The following is a 15,416-nucleotide window of genomic DNA, read 5'->3' as shown; positions in this document are numbered from 1 at the left end:
GAATGCTATATTATCCATGTGGTAACAGTTTACAGAATTTTTGCTGAGTGATGATGCCAAAGGCAAGAAATGTGAGGATCTTTGGTCATTTTTGACCGCTTCAATAACTGAGGCATAAGTGCCCAGCTCAATGCAAATGTTGCAGAATTGCCCTGAGAATCGCAATCTTCAAGTGCACCAGTATTGGCATGGAAAGCTATGTCAGTGGCCAGAGTTAGCAAATTGTGTACTGGCTGTTTTGGCGCTGCCCGTCTCAAGTACCAATGTTGAGAGGGCCTTTCACAGAAGTTTACAAGGGAAGGAAAGAGCGAGCGCACATGACCAAAGACTCAATGAAGAAGTATTGTATGGTGTACTACAATAAGTTTAATTTGCAAAATCTATTTGCACTTCTACACTATACATAGACTGTCTATATACCATGTTCTATCAGCAGGAATAATAAAAGCAAAACATTCCATAAACACCGGAAAAACACCTTTTCTGTTGTTTTTAGTGGCGCGAAAATGTGTAGCCACTGATAACAACTGTTTTTTTAAGGTATTGAGATCACTTGAAAACACTGAAAAAACCCCACCAGAATTTACCAAAAATAGAAACTGAAAACAGGAAAGCCTAATCATAGTCCTTTTAGCTCCACCCGATTGTCATAGAGTCAATGGCAGTGTGCCTGTTCAGGTCTCCAAGTTGGCCCGTATGTGTTTTGTTGAGTGGTGGTGTAGTGACTGGTCCCTGTGTGACTGTAACTATGTCATAATGCCTTTTCAACTATTGGACAGTGATGGCGCTGGTAAAAACGTGTATGTGCAGCTCTGTAATATTGCCCCTAAGATGGAGTATCTGTGCCCTGTCATATTTCCCTGAGTGAGACTCTAACTATTTCATAATACCTTCCCCTCCATTGGACTGTCTTGGAGTCAGTAAGCTTGTGTTTGGTCAGGCCTCTGATTGTGTCCCTGAGACACTGTGGGAGTAGTTATGTGCTGACACGTCCCTGGGTGTCACTTTATGTAGATTATAGTGCCTTTACCTCCATCGATCATCACACAGTCAGTGGTGGTGTGATAGTGTATGTCTCTGAGTGTGCCCTTGAGGATCTGAGTGAGTGGCAGTGTGCTGATATTTGTCCCTGGGTGTGACACTAAGTATATCATAGTTTCTTTGCCTCCATTGGACTGTGACGGAGTCATTAACGATGTACTTGTACAGGTCTCCAAATGTGCCCCTGAGTGCCTGAATGAGTGATATTTTGGTGGAATATGCCCCTGCATGTGACTCTATGTCTTGATGATTTTGTCTCTATCGGATTGTCATGGAGACAGTGACAGTGTTCTTGTCTCGGTATCTGGGTGTAGCTCTGAGACTCTGGGAGTGGCCAGTGGTTAATTTGTAAAAACTAGGCGCCGGGGCTCGTCAAGAGGCAGCTTGCACCAGCCCATTGCTCCTGCTTGCACCGCCTAAAACACAACCAACTACTAACCATGAAAGTGGGAAGAGGATGTGGCTAATGGCCAGAGCTGGGAAACAAGTTTTGAGTCTCGGCGTTGACTGAACATCCTGTGATTCTGGGCAAATCACAGGGGGGCATATCAACAAGGGCTTTATCTCTGCTTTTTTGGCTTTAAAAGCCAAAAAAGCAGAGATAAAACTAGCACCCTATCAACAACAGGGTGCTAACATGCAAATTTGCATGTTAGCACCCTTTTACTCTACGCTTCCCCTTGCATCTCTAATGAGATGCAAAGGGGGCGTTCCAGAGTAAAATAATAGGAGAAATGCCGCTAAGCAACATTTCTATTATCAAGAATATCGCTAACCATGTTAGAGACAAAAAAAGCAACGCTAACCGCGGTTAACGCTGCTTTTTTACGTCTGGTATTTTTCTGACTTAGCCATGATATCCTATGGAAGGAGGATATCATGGCTAAGTTTGTCTGTCCCTATCAACAAGCTAATGTGAGATTATCGCTGGGTTTCCAGCGATAATCTCACGTTAGCTACTTAGCGTAAGGATTTTTATCGCTATCGAGATAAGCGTTGCTAATAGCACGCTATCTCAGCGATAAAAATCCACGCTAGCCGGCGATAATTATCCTAGCGCGAAGTGCGCTTAGCGATAATTATCGCCGGTTGTTGTTGATATGCCCCTTAATCTCCCTGTGCTTACCATAAATGAATGTGTCCTTAACTGGTGCTCATGAAAAGCGCCGGTTTTGATCATTAAGTGCTGGTGCTGAGCCCTGGAAACCACCGGCTCAAATTACGCACTGGGGGTGGGTGTGTGCTGACACATGTCTGTGGGTGTGACTGTAAGTAAATCATAGTACTTTTGCCTCAATCAGATTGTCGCACAGTCAGTGATGGTGCCCATTTTCAGATCTGCAAGTGTCCCCCTGAGTTTCTGGGTGAGTGGTGGTGTGCTGACACATGTCCCTGGGTGTAACTCACAGTAAATCATAGCACCTTGTGCCTCCATGAGACTGAGTATGTGATTGGGGGGTGGTGTAGGGACACATGTCCTTAAGTCTAACACTGTCAGAGTTCCTTCGAATTCCCAAGATTCTTGAAGCTGCTGAATATTTCTTGATATTCTTTATAAAATTCAAAGTTAGAGGGTTAATGCACCTGCTGATCACTACTACTGTTTAACATTCATCATGTCTCTTTGTTGAAGTGCGTGAAATGACACGTGTAGCTCCGCACACTTTTCCTGTTCTTCCCGGCATCCCTTTTTAGCATTGTGGGCTCCAGGATAACATTAAAGAATGTCTTCCTGATACTTAGGTGAGATGCACGTTACTGTCAACCTTCTATCATATTTCCATCCCTCTCATATATATTTCTAGCATGCGAAATATTATTGAATGATGTGTCTTCCCTGTGATTGATGATCCTTTCTTTTTAGTCACGAATATGTTTTCCTTGGATTGGTTAATTTCTGCCTTTTCAAACAATTAATTTGCACCAGATGTTCCAATGATTTGTAAATATTGTCTGCTCCATATTTCATCATTTACAGTGAGGTAAGTATGAAAAATTAACAGTGCGACACGGCTTCGAAACTGAAAGACTAGCATTGGCTGGAGTTCGAATAATGTTAAGATATTTTAACAATCATATCACAGGAATAACACATAGGTGTAGTTATTTTTGAAATAATGCGGACCCCCTGGAGTCCAAGTCGTCTGCGGTTTGCAAATGTTCCTAAACTGTCTAATTTGGAAAGAATGGATGAGATGTACAGTTGTGCATAAAATAGTTTGGTAAATTAACTTGGAGAGAAAATGGCCACAGCTGAACAGTTTTCCTATAGCCTCGAGCAACCTGTTCAACAAAAAATAGAATCTAAATAAATAATTGCATGAAAACTGCAGTTACTGAAATAACTACAGTCGATGGCGAATGGTTTGTTTATGAAAAATAAGGTAATCAAGCGGAGAAACACATCTGGCGAAGCTTAAATGCACAATTCAGGTATATGTGATGAGAATATGTCACAAGCAGATTTCCAAAGATGCACGTTCAAGATGTGGGGTGTTGTCCTTAATGGGTATATTTTTTATTTTACTCTGCTATATAGTGAAGTAGCGCTACATATAGTAGAAGAAATGCCTGATCTAAATCAAACGTTTACAAGTTCAAAAACGAATCAAAATAAATAACAATGTAGGAGGCATACTCCAAGCCCTAAACAATGCAGGCCTTCTCGGATACAAGTAAACGAACTACAGCATTAGCATGAGCAAACACTGAGTAAGTACAACCCCAGTGACAGAAAGTAAGCTTCCTGTGTGTCCTGCCAAAATCACAACTGCTGGTGGTATCAAAGCGAAAGACGATTTGTGACACAGAGAAAGAAGCAGTGGAAAAAAGGCAAAGATGCACTGGAAAATGAAAAGTATAGATTAGTGCAGTTAGATCTGGCATCCTTGGCGTGGTTTCCCCTAACGTTTTGGCTTCAGACCTCCTGTTTTTGCTGGCCATAGGACTCCGCAAACATTACTACTGCTAACCAGTGCTAAAGTGCTTGTGCTCTCTCCCTAAAACATAGTAGAATTGGCTTATATCCAATTGGTATATTTAATATACTTATAAGTCCCTAGTAAAGCGCAGTACATGTGCCCAGGGCCTATAAATTAAACGCTGCTATTGGACCTGTAGCATTGACCGTGCCACCCACTTAAGTAGCCCTTTAAATATGTCTCAGGCCTGCAATTGTAAAGTCAGTGTGTGTAGTTTAAACTGCCATGTCGACCTGGCAAAATAAACATTTATTACAGGCTCAAACACTCCTTTTTAATGCATATGTCACCCCTCACATAGGCCCTGGAAAGCTCCAAGGGCAGGGTGCAATGTATTTAAAAAGTTGGACATGTACTTTTACGTTTTACATGTCCTGGTAGTGAAAAGCTCTTAAATAAATTTTTCACTTGTGCAAGGCCTATATTTTCCATAGGATAACATTGGAATTACCATATTATATTTTATAAGTGTAATTCCCAAATTGGGAGACATGATTGGTTCAAGTTTGGTGTCTCTGAAATCCTAATTTAAAATCCTATCCTATGGTGAAGTCATATTTTAAATTACAATTCTGAAAATGCCACTTTTAGAAAGTTAGCAACAAAATACATGCAAATTACTTCATCAAATCACATGTGACACTCATAGTGACTGAAAAAAACAATTTTTTAATTCCTTGTTTTTTAAAGGATTTTGAAATTCAATTTTGTCAAAAAACTTTATCAGTTCACACAATAGTCTATTAATCAGTTTACATAGACCACACTAGTTCCATCACATACATAACATGTATAACATATAATATTTGTCACATATATTAGACGATACTAGACATAACGTAGACAACAAATTCATACAATAATGATAAATGAGCAAACTAAGGTTCCAAACTTTACAAAACATAAAAGATACCAAAAATGAGAAACAGGAAAAAAAAAGAAAAAGCCCAAAAGGGTTGAAAGTTATTTTAGAAATGCAGTTTTTCAGTTTTGAATAAAGCAATACAATAGAACCCCAATGTGGGCACTGACCAACCAGTGTGTTATTCAGGTAACCAAGGCAATTATTTCCATAATGTTTAAAAAAATTAGTCACAAGTATACAAAAAGAGGTTAGCCTGATAGTAAATCCGTTTTCATTTGTTTGGTCAGAATTTAGGCCAACACGTTTCGAACCACTCAACAACTTTGGGCAGGGTTCTCCTCTGGACCTGGAACACAAAAGAGCTGAAAAAAGAAAGAAAAGAGAGAAAGTGCTTGTGTTAACACTTGCAACACCACCTATACAAGGCACACCTGCCCTATAAATTCTAGCTATGGTTTACCTTATTTGAGATTATCCAATCTCTTGCCAAAAGGTTTGTGTGGCTTTTGCTTAAAAACTGCAGAAAAGAAAGAAGACAAGAAAAAACAGCGTTAGTCTTGTTTATGGCACTTGTTGGAGGGAAACATTGTGGAGGGGAATGGGACACTTACTTCAAGTTCGTTCTGAAAATTGGAGCAGTGTAGAAGATGTTTTTAACGGTTTGTTTGTTCAATATGGTGTTGGAGAGGACGCTGTGTTTTCATGATCTTTGGAGAAAAGAAACATGAAAATCATAAGTGGTCTGTTGCTAGCCGTTGTTTTTTTTTTAAAAAAACCAAGGAGGTGTGGTGCCGCCATACCTTGTTTTTTACAGCCGTTTTCTTAATCGCGAGCACAAGATTTTCGGTTGGAGGAAATTAAGCCTCTTTCATTTTCTTACTGAAAAAAATGAAAGGAACCTTTGAATATCTTCATGAGCCCAATTGTTAGAGTGAGAATGTTATGCTTTTTTATTAACTGGCATAGTCCGTGCAGAATGGAGTTTATGTGGCAGCCCTTCATTTGAACATTTGCCACATAAACTCCGTTCGGCACGGACTATGCCATTTTCTTGCCATAGCTATTTGGTGCCTGTAGCTTGTCTCTGGTCACGTGATTGGGCATAGTTGGCAGTTGGGCTTTGTGTATTCCACCTACACCGCCACACACAATGGGAGCTTACGTGTGACTGGACAGGCAATCACTGGCAAGACGGGAGGGTGGAGCTGGGGCCGACCTCACTCACACCTGAAAAGGATGTGTCCTGTCTCCATGAAAAGGCTCCTTGCCCCTGCACCTGCCCCTGTAGTTAGTCTGGAGCTGGGCAGGGCATCTGTGTACTTTAATTGCATGTGTCTATAAGTTTCTCACCACTTCAAAGGCACAACTGTGTATAAAAGAAGGACCTCAGCCACCACCACTTCAGTACATTTCAGGACCTGTGAATACTCTGCCAGGAAGAAGGTCTGCTGTGCCACTGAAAGGACTAACACTCGACTGGAGGGGTGCTCTGAAATACTTCTGCACTGTTGTTCTGACCTGGAGCCCATCTTGAACCCAGAACCTAGAATGACTCAAAGGGCTAGTTGTCTGGGCTCCCAAAGTACCCTAAATCCTCATTGTGGAGCATTGCATGGGTCTGGATCGGAGAAGCGCTGAGCAGCCGAAGCAATGTATCCATTCCAAGATGTGGTGAGGATGCAGTGCGACATCCTGTTGTGTCATCGCCAAGGAACCCATGGACAGGGCTTATGATACAAAGTACAGAGTGGGGGTGCATTGCACAGCTAGCAATGCATCCGTTCCAAGGAGCTGCAAGGCTGCGATGTTGAGGCCATTGTAGTTGTCCAGGCTGCAGTCGATGAGAGATTTGAGGACCTGGGCTCCTGATCTGAAGCCTCGGGGACATAACAGGCTTCAGATCACCGCTGGCCAGCTTACCTGTGCTGGCCAGCGGTGGCCAGCACAGGTAAGCACGGTGGAGTGGTGGGGCGGAGCAGGGCGTTGCAGGTGAAGTAGACAGACAACAGAAGATGTATTATTTATATATTTAATTATACCTATTCTATCATCTGTCAACTTCACCCCCCCACCCCGTCCCGCCCCCGCCTTGCCCACAGCATTTACCTGTTCCGGCCGCCGCTGCTCAAAGCTGCTGTGATGCGTTGTCATCGAAGGAGATGTGCCAGTTCTGAGCGGTGCAACAACGGCGAAGTATTGATTTTGTCAGTTGCACCACTTTATACCCCCTTCCAAGGGCCAAGGATGGTGAAGTGCCCAGAGTTCTAAAGCCAACAAAATCAAATCCAGCTGAAACAGAAGGTCTGAAAGCAAAAAGTCATATTTCATCACTGCTTTGATTTACTGTATGCATTTTCACTATGTTTACCACATCGTTATCCACAGCGCGGTACGGGTGCATTTCTCTCATCATAGGTGTTGGTAAATTCACCCACCATGTAACGTTTAGACAATTCCATAAGTATTCTTCCCAACTGCTCAGACTGTTAAAGGGTAAGAATTAATCACCAAGCAATCTTCTATCTTCCCTTTCTACTGACTTAACCTGTCTCAATGGGTGCAATACTTGTGAAAAGGTTTTTATTTTGTTCATCCTTCCTTACTATATATGGGGTAAAAAAATGTCTGTTACAATCAGCATTCCTAGGTTAGACCCTACCTATTCTTTATTGGTAGAATTGACGTTTTGTGGGTATTCTGCCCCACCTAGGTGAAACCTTAACTTCCACTCATGAAGACATGTTGGACACATGTTTTCATGATCTGCATATAGCTTGAATTTTATCCAAGTCTATCAGTAAGGGCGAACCCAAACATGAGCAGTATCTTGCTTTTCACTTAAGAGACTAAACAACGAGGTACCCTATGCAGCACTTCAATATATCACCAAGTCAAAGAGTGCCAGCTTTGTTTAAATATTATTTATTGATGGAACACTTCCCTTCTCAGGCTACAGGGGAATATTTTTACCTATCTGAAGATGGGCTCCAGAGGCATACAATGTACTAAGAACTGCTCTGAATTTCATTTCTTTCCTAATGATGCCCCATAAACAATGAAGGATTGAAATGGCATTGAAATTACCAGCAATTTGGCCAGATGACTATTGTCTATATTAGGCTTACTAAATGCGTACAGTGAATTGTGTGCGACCAGTATTCTTGTCATATTGATCTATTGCTTATTTTCTAAATGCAATTATTTTCCTATATCTAGCAATTTCTCACTTTGTCACTGTGTAACTAATTGAGCACTAAGCACCTTTTTGCACAGTTTTTCAAAAAGCAAATGCGATATTCATATACATAATAACATATTTAACAGTTGCTTTAAAACATTTATGTGGCCTTGTTTTTCTATTCTTTTTCAAACAATGTGACATTTAAGGGGTTATTCATAAACATAAATAAATGCATGTACTCACTACTATATCCAGATGTATCCCTCCATGTTTTTTTACTTTTCATCAGATTTACACCTAGGATTAACTTTATGACTGTATCATATGTCTGCCACTGAGGCATAGATCTTTGCTTGCAGGATGGGATCTTTGCCACTGATATGGAGACTCCTGCCATGATTTAGAGACCCTAAAATGGAAGGGCAGATGCTATACACATGACCCAAATCACACACACACACACCTGACAATGTTTCACTTAAAACGACATATATACAGCTCTGCCTTTCCCCCTTGGACTATGTGACCCTGCAGTGAGCAGGAAGCACATTCAGCCTCCAGGCTGCACCTGGAGAGGTAGACTATTTAGTCTTGTGTTCGAATATCTTAATGTGCTTCCAAGTGTAAGGGAGTGTGAGGGAGTTTCTGAGACTGATGATTTGCCCAGTGAACACGCCACGGCCTGGAGATCCACGGAGTTCTACCTAATACTGACGGATGGGGCAGTTCTTCTAAAAGAAACTCCCTTACACTTGGAAGCACATTAAGATATTCGGACACAAGACTAAATAGTCTACCTCTCCAGGCGCAGAATTTATAGGAACCCCTTCCGGGTTGGAATTATCACCGGAACTAAGAGGCTACTTGAAACTGACCTCAGCCCTGAAGAAGTTGCGGGGTAATCCCCTGTAACAGTGACGAAACACATGTTGGTTAAAAAGGCTTAAGATCTTGAATTAAAGACATCTGAAAATACAAAGACAAGCATCATTGTGATATTTTAATAAACTTATGTATTTACTTTTAAACATGTGCAGAGGATTTGTATATATAGTAATGTGGTCAGCTGGCCACACACGTGGGGATTTGGTGGGTTTTCCCTACCTTATGCACGGTGCCAGATTACCTGTCATAACTGATTTGTACTGTGATAGAACTTTGAGCGCCATTTTGCCTATTGCTGACCACCGACTGTATACTCAAGAGAAAGATGACTTTTCTAGAAAATCCTTTGTAGTGAAACTTTGGGTAAAACTCTACAAACACTTTCATATTCTGCCTCCTTTCACCGTCAGTGGAGCACAGAAGGCAGCTTTGTGATACGAGCCCACAAACTCTGTTAATGCATGAGGGAAAGGAGGCAAGCACATTGGGGGGCCTAAAGAGGAACTGGCTGGATGAGAAAAGGCAGGTCAATCAATTAATCAAGGGCTTGTAAAGTGCGACTACTCACCCATTAGGGCACTGGGGTGGGGGGCTTCTAGACGGACTTTGAGGAGGATCATTCAAAGAGCTAGGTCTTGAGGTCCTTCCTGAATTGGGTCAGTGATGCTGAATCCCTGAGGTTCAGGGGCAGGGTGTTCTATGTCATGGTGACGAGGTAGGAGAGTGATCTTTCTCTGGTTCTGGTCTTTTGGATCCTGGAGATGGAGGCGAGGGCGAGTTGGGAGGATCAGAGTTGATGGTTGGGTACATGGTAGGTGAGGTGGTGGTTCAGGTACTCTGGTACTTCGCTGTGTAGAGCCTTGTAGGCGTGAGTGAGGAGCTTGAAGGTGACTCTCTTGCTAAGAGAAAGTCCCCAGGATTCAGCTGACAGAAGCTATTCCTAGAGATGGACCTGAATTCAAGCTCCATCTTACCTTCCTCAATGAGTCAGTACTCTCCAAACTGCACCCTCAAATGCTATATGGGGGTCCTGTTACAGACAACACTAATGTTACACCAGGTAAGAAACCCCTTGCAGTCCCTAAGATGTATCCTTCAACCACTCACCCTACTCGCTTACTTCACAACCCATACACTGTTATATAGACTTCGCCTACATATCCCTCAAAGACATCCTTTAAATATAGTTATGTTTGTATGATTTTTTAAAATTTCTTTTCCTCTCATACAGTCACCATTACCAGTAAATGGTTACTATAACTGGGGCAGAAGAACTTCAGAATATCGTAGGGAAACACACAGGGTCTGTCTCTAAACACAACCCTACACAGGCATGTCAATATGATAGCAGTGCCACTAACACACTATGGAAGATACCTTGGTTTGTAGCATCCTAATAGTTTTAGCGACTGAATTTTTATTTTGACTACCTGGTACATTCAACTTTAGCTTTCATACTCGTGTTCTTAAAATGGGAAACATCATTTACCACACAGTCCAAACCATGCAGTGCCTTTACAACTCAATCTGAACAATGACTGTGTCTTTACCACACACTCCTTTATCACGCAGGTCTTTACAGCAACTTTCTTTAGGGAACGCGTTGTTGGACTGGTGTTGGATTTAAAGTCCAACATCTTCCCCACTGTAGTGCAGACTGGAGTTGGAATAGTAAATTGTACTATTAAAAGTCCAGCGCTTTCCCTAAGGCAAGTCATTGTAATGGCTTGTGAACTAAAGGAACGCGTGGTAAAGACACAGTCATTGTTCAGACTGCGTTGTTAAGGCAATCATGGTAAAGGCATGCGTGGTTCTGTCGTACAACCTCCTAACACTATTATGCGCAAACACTTTTTATTGTATTCCACTTTTAAGAGCCTGTGCTGTTGTTCGATCCACCACTTGTGACCACTTCTATTTCCTCTACTATTACTGCATCAAAACAAAGACTGGCTACATCAAACAGAATGAAAATTGAGACTGGTGAGTATACCACATGTTCTTTTCTGTTTGTGTCACACTTATATCTCTGTTTGTGGCAGGGTAGGTCTTTGTATACTGCCCAATATCCCTAATTACAGTGTGTGCCATACTTTGTATCCAACCCACCACTTGCCTGCAGTCCTCGTCCAGGTCAATACTGAGGATGGCAAGTCCCCAGACTCCAGGTACGTAGTCACGAATACATTTACCACATAGGTAAGACTAAACTCTACATTGCCCTCAACCTACAGGTAACTTTGTAGAGTCACCAACAGGCTCTCTTCCCATACTTGTGCATTGCTTGTATTCTCTAACTCATCTGAGGGCCAGGACACCTCAGCTATCTCCCCTTCATCAGTCTCCCCCCAGCATGTCCCAGATGGCAACTGTCTTTGTAATGGACAATCTGATGGCCATGGCAGAGGGCAACACATGAAGGAAGGGGTTTTCCAACAGCAGTCCACTGTGCTGGCGATATTCATGACATAGAGGCAACTCTCCATGATTTTCAGACCGTCTCAAAAGAACCCCCGCAAATGGTTGACAATCAGACTCATGCCTTGAATAACACAAAATCTGAACAACTCATGGCAAAGATGCACAATGAACATCCCTGTAGCTTGAGGGAAGAGAGTGCAAGGCAACATGCTTTGACCATGAAGATGAGGCAATAACAAAGAAGTGCCATTGTCAATCGTCAGGGCCAATGCATGTAAAATATTCTGCAGATGCACCACAACGTACAAGACACAAACCACCCAAAAACCCTGGAGTAAAACCCCCTGCAGCCTCAACCACCACCACTCCAACCACACCACCTGAACCACCACAACCATCATCCCCTTAACCTCCATCAAAACAAGCATTGCCAATTCAAACACCATCACAAGCAGACCCACAACCAGTATTGCATAGACGGAGTCATAGATGACATCCCTGATAAAAATCTTTTCTTTTCATGCTCACATTTCTCTTACCAACGCACCGACCCAAACCCCCAGATAAAGTAACATTTGAATGACCCACTCACAAATCTAATTGTGTTTAAAGGTCATCAATGACAACCTTTAAAAATAAAATATTATGAAGTCAAACATAAAACCATGCATGATTGTAGTTGTTTGTTGATATTTTAATTGTTGATGACATTAATGTGTAAATGTGTTAGTAATTGGGTTATTAGTTCCTCAACAACTATTTATTCACAAAAAGAAAATACTGTTTTTGCATTGATTTTTATATTAATAAATGAAAATAGATATTGTAAAAGTTTTAATGAAAATAATATATAAAGTCCTTGGGACTGTGTAAAAGGAAAGCAAATAGTCTTTGGTCAGAGGAGAAATGCAAATTTAGAGCAAATGGACAAATAATAAAAGCATGTCGGAAAATGTCAGGGACCAACTCTATGTACAAAAATAAAACAGCCATAAAAATTTTGTTTAAAAAAGTGGCCAAAATGAGCAGTCACAAAAAAGTTTTAAAATTTCTAAAAGAATGTCAACTGTTCAAAACAAAGTCAAATGTCTAAAAGAAGAATAAAGTCACTCCCCCAAGCTAAATGGCGTATTAGAATCATGTTCCTGGGTTAGGGCAAGAGTTTCTGACCATCCTCAGCTCACTCTTTTTCACAACAATGTTGTTATCTTCCTTTCAGGTGGACTTTGATGGCTGACCAATGCAGAACTGGACACAACCGGAGAAATGCAATACACAGATGTGGTGGGTGAAATGGACAAACTGCGAGATAGCACTACAGGAGATGGATGTGGGTTGTGTAGGTAGATAAAACAGTATTCCTTCAATCAAGAAGGACAGTATGCTACATAGATTCTGATGCTGCTCAGGTAATGTCTTTCGGTGTGTGTTCACTGCAACTATTAAGTCATGCACATCCTGAGAGACTGTTAACTGAACATCCGCAGTGGCTCTCAGGATCTCCTTGAAAGCAGTAATAGTGACATAATCATGCTGAAGGAGATAAAAAACACATGGGAATTCAAGGGTGTGAGGACAGCTCTGGACTGGCCCTTGGAGTAGTAAGAGGACGAGGAGGAGGAGAATGTTAAACAGGTGGGCTCATAGAGGACCTGCAAGGTACAGGGGTATCTAGAGGCAAAATGGGGAGATTTAAACCGAAATGATGGCGGATTCTTCTCTTCAGCTCCACAGAAAGGTATCTTGGTTAAGGCTATGGGAAGCCATGGTGTTCATCTCCTCTTGACTGGTGGTGTCCTACTTCTCCACCCCTACGCTGGGCTCAACGGCCTCTGCTCAGATTCTTTTGGTCATGGAATGTGTTTGCTTTCAGGTAGGTGCACTATCCCTGCTAGTGATTGGTTCCTCCTCCTTATTGGTGGTTGACGGCTTACAGACCTCTCTTGCACGTGGAGATTTGAATGTTCACCCCAGATCATGTTGAGATGGTGGTTGGCCAGCTCTGCTACCTCTGAAAAGGAATGAGAACAAAAGACAAAAGACAAATCTATTGAGTACCTATGTCCACTACCTAGGAATATTACATCCAAAAATAAGAGAAAGATTGACATTGAGTTCCATTTTACTAATATGTGCCATGGTAATGTATAAGCCAAAGGTACATTTTGTAAAATTATTTTAGTTTTTAAAAGTAGTCAGGGATATAATATGTTTTCATATCAGGCCTTCAATGTAGGACATCTTTTTGCTGGCAAACAATGGTAAATATGGAAAACTATCTCTAGCATGCTGCCTATAACCACAACGTTGTATTGTGAAAAAAAACTTCATTGTCATTACAATTTAAAAAAATAATGAATGAAAGAGTTATTTCATCTAACTAAAATGTTGTTGTTTTTAACCGATTTAAAAAAAATATATTTCATAGCCTGATGGATAGTGATTGAAAGTTACAAAATGTCAGCCTTACAAACATATATGTCGGAAAAAATGAAATGTTAAATGAATCAAGGTTAAAACTGCAGTCAAATTTGTATAACAAATATGAAGTTCACAAACCATTTCCATTGTGCCAATTAAAGATGAATCATTTTACATACATCTACCCATTTGAAAAAGTTGTAAAAGAAATTTCAAACCTTCTGTAAAAGAAGAGACTACTTGTTACAGGCAACATGGAAATAAGAAACAAACATTAGACTGAAGACATGACTAGACCACACTTTCCAAACATATACCCAGTTGTTAACATACATACACGTTACACATACCGCCTTTTGTGTTCAGATATTCTCTGACTGGCTAATATAAAGGGGACTAGTCGATCCTGATTTGCTGAGCAGAAGATAAACAGTATGTTGTGGCAGTCATTACAGGACTCAGGAACATGTTCCCTGAAATTGAATAAAACAAATTATAAGGGGGCATAGTGAGCACACCCTGACCTCAAGGGCCTTGTGGGGAGTGATCTCAAATGGCCCTCTCCATGACTGGCTAGCCACAACATGGACAACATGTTGTGGCAGTCATTGCATGGTCCTCATTGAAAAACATTGCAGTGAATGGCAAATTTGAGGGTCACAAAAAGGAGCACATATAAGGGGTGATAACAGATTTTACTCACATTATGTCATTTGTTGGTGGTGTTATACCAATTTTAGAAATGATGGTGCATTTTAAGGTGCTTTCATCCTGTTGAAATGCTACCGTCTGTTAGGGCTATTTAAAATGACAAATTTGCATGTATTCAATATAATGTTAACTACTGTAAACGAGTCAAATAAATGTAAGGTGACTGACGGTACACAGTCTAACAAATCTGATTTGGAGTAGTATTTCCTCATTTCTCACTCTAAATATATGTGGGTTAACATACACCAAGCAACCTTGGGATTTCAAGTGAGATCTCAGAGAAGAGGGACATATTGAAAGAAATTCTAGCGTTTCAACTCACCTACATTGCACTCAGCCAAATACCGGTCAGTAACGCAGAAATTCTGAGAATATCTGCGTTACCGCTCAGTATTTGGCCACCTACATCTGGCCCTATGTTTTTTAAAGTAATGAAATCTTATGTACTTTTATGATCTTACTTGTAAGACCGAATAAAGAATTGAATTTAATTTAATACTCCTCCTTACAATGTTAAATATGAAACTATATGTCCCAAAATGCAATGTACTGTTGGCCAAAATAACATGAATGACTGAAGAGGATTTTACAAGAAGTGGCCCTCTCCACTGATCTGAACATAGTGGCTCATTATGATGGCGAGCGGACATCAGTCTGCCCGCCATCATAACGGTGATGGGACCACCTGCCAGACGTGCGGCGGTCCCACCAGCCCAATTAGGATGAACCCGCCATATGGGCGGGCGCCTCCTGGCCTTTCACCATTGCAGAAGGTGCTGCTGGCTACAGGGAACAGCCCTTACACCACGGTTTTTACCATGCATTGCCATTACATCGCATGCGTTACAACGCATGCGATGTTACAACGCGTGGTAAAAACCACGCATACCATTACATCGCATGCGCTTTT

This window comes from Triturus cristatus, chromosome 5_1 (assembly GCF_964204655.1).
Source record: "Triturus cristatus chromosome 5_1, aTriCri1.1, whole genome shotgun sequence".
Taxonomy (NCBI): domain Eukaryota; kingdom Metazoa; phylum Chordata; class Amphibia; order Caudata; family Salamandridae; genus Triturus; species Triturus cristatus.
The sequence above is the reverse complement of the archived record's forward strand: the minus strand, read 5'-3'. Positions refer to the sequence as shown.